Genomic DNA, 2,500 nt, shown 5'->3' on the forward strand with positions numbered 1-2,500 from the left:
TGATGCCACCTGGTGGTTAACGCTGTGAACTGCTTTGAAATGATCACAAACTCCTCTTACAGTCAATAATATGGGAAGAAAATAATACAATAATAATAATAGGAAAATATATTCCAGGTATATTCCTTGTGTCATTTAAGAGGTGTCTGGTTGTGTTGTATGTATTGGTTGCTGTGTGTCAGTGTTACAGAAGCATCTATTGCACTAAACACATGACTACACCATGTTGTGAAAAGAGGTGACCAGGAGACACCTGGTGTTCAAAGTTAGAATTGCATGCAATAATATAATAATCATCTCTCAATCGACTTTTGATGTTACAGTGAACTGTGAACTGCATTTGAAAGAGGACATAATGTTTCCTTTCAACACTTTTATGCAACTCCCTTGATTCTGTGGAACATGTTCGTTACATTATTATCAGGGTGATCCTATCCTGAATTGCTTTGAAATACCGGGACAAAATCTGGCCGAGCTGGATCACAAAAAAAGGGATTTCAAAATCTGATCGAGTTTAAAAGTTTTGAACTACTGGGCCCTGTACATTGTATATTGCTATCGCACTTTACTGCTACATTTGCACTCTGGTTGAACGCCAAACGTCTTTTGCTTGTACTGTACTTGTGCTGTATGACGACATTATACTCTAATCTCCCTGTCTTTCATTTTTGTTACTATAATTATTCTGATTATGTTTTATTTGTGTTCTTGTTGCTGTGTAAAAACGTCCTTGGGTTCGGTGAGAGGCGCTATATAGATCCATGTTATTGTTATTCAGTAACAGCAGTGGAAGGATATATAGATCCATGTGATTGTTATTTAGTGACAGCAGTGGAAGGATATATAGATCCATGTGATTGTTATTCAGTAACAGCAGTGGAAGGATATATAGATCCAAGTTATTGTTATTTAGTAACAGCAGTGGAAGGATATATAGATCCAAGTGATTGTTATTCAGCAGTGGAAGGATATATAGATCCATGTTATTGTTATTCAGCAGTGGAAGGATATATAGATCCAAGTGATTGTTATTTAGTAACAGCAGTGGAAGGATATATAGATCCATGTTATTGTTATTCAGTAACAGCAGTGGAAGGATATATAGATCCATGTTATTGTTATTCAGTAACAGCAGTGGAAGGATATATAGATCCAAGTGATTGTTATTCAGCAGTGGAAGGATATATAGATCCATGTTATTGTTATTCAGTAACAGCAGTGGAAGGATATATAGATCCATGTGATTGTTATTTAGTGACAGCAGTGGAAGGATATATAGATCCATGTTATTGTTATTCAGTAACAGCAGTGGAAGGATATATAGATCCAGGTTATTGTTATTCAGCAGTGGAAGGATATATAGATCCATGTTATTGTTATTCAGCAGTGGAAGGATATATAGATCCATGTTATTGTTATTCAGCAGTGGAAGGATATATAGATCCATGTTATTGTTATTTAGTGACAGCAGTGGAAGGATATATAGATCCATGTTATTGTTATTCAGTAACAGCAGTGGAAGGATATATAGATCCATGTTATTGTTATTCAGTGACAGCAGTGGAAGGATATTCCATCTCGATCTTGACGTCGTCGTGTCGTGACCTCAGCTCGTCAGAGTCGTCCTCCGCCTGCTCGTCAAACACCATGAGCTGAACCCTCAACTCCTCGTTCAACTCAATCTGCCTCACCTCCTGCAGAGAGGAGGGGGAGGGGGGGGAGAGGGGGAGGGGGGGAGGAGGGGGGGGAGAGGGGGAGGGGGGGAGGAGGGGGAGGAGAGGAGGGGGAGGAGGGAGGGGGAGAGGAGGGGGAGAGGAGAGGAGGGGGAGGAGAGGAGGGGGAGGAGGAGGGAGGAGAGGAGGAGAGGAGAGGGGGAGAGGAGGGGGAGGAGAGGAGGAGAGGAGGGGGAGGAGAGGAGGGGGAGGGGAGGGAGGAGAGGAGGAGAGGAGGGGGAGGAGAGGGGGAGGGGGGGAGGAGGGGGAGGAGAGGAGGAGAGGAGGAGAGGAGGGGGAGGAGAGGAGGGGGAGGAGGAGGGAGGAGAGGAGGAGAGGAGGGGGAGGAGAGGGGGAGAGGAGGGGGAGGAGCGGGGGAGGGGGGAGGAGGGGGAGGAGAGGAGGGGGAGGAGAGGGGGAGGGGGGAGGAGGGGGAGGAGAGGAGGAGAGGAGGGGGAGGAGGAGGGAGGAGAGGAGGAGAGGAGGGGGAGGAGAGGGGGAGGGGGGGAGGAGGGGGAGGAGAGGAGGGGGAGGAGAGGAGGGGGAGGAGGAGGGAGGAGAGGAGGAGAGGAGGGGGAGGAGAGGGGGAGGGGGGGAGGAGGGGGAGAGGAGGGGGAGGAGGAGGAGAGGAGGGGAGGGGAGAGGAGAGGAGAGGAGAGGAGAGGAGAGGAGAGGAGGGGGAGGAGGGAGGAGGGAGGAGAGGAGGAAAGGAGGGGAGGGGGAGGAGAGGAGGGGAGGGGGAGGAGAGGAGAGGAGGAGGGGGGGAGGAGAGGGGGAGGAGAAGGAGG

The 2,500-nt window shown here is 48.4% G+C and overlaps 1 pseudogene across 1 annotated transcript in view; it reads right to left on the minus strand.

Annotated features, from left to right (window-relative positions):
- LOC311242529 (protein diaphanous homolog 1-like) overlaps positions 1–2,500 on the minus strand; it is a 65,267-nt pseudogene that overhangs the window by 25,607 nt on the left and 37,160 nt on the right. The window contains exon 9 of the transcript XR_014620998.1: positions 1,573–1,694. The product of XR_014620998.1 is annotated as a protein diaphanous homolog 1-like (transcript). The remainder of the gene's footprint in view (positions 1–1,572; positions 1,695–2,500) is intronic.

The sequence above is a fragment of the Notolepis coatsorum genome (genome assembly GCF_963971535.1).
Source record: "Notolepis coatsorum genome assembly, chromosome: 16".
NCBI classification, from domain to species: Eukaryota; Metazoa; Chordata; class Actinopteri; order Aulopiformes; family Paralepididae; genus Notolepis; species Notolepis coatsorum.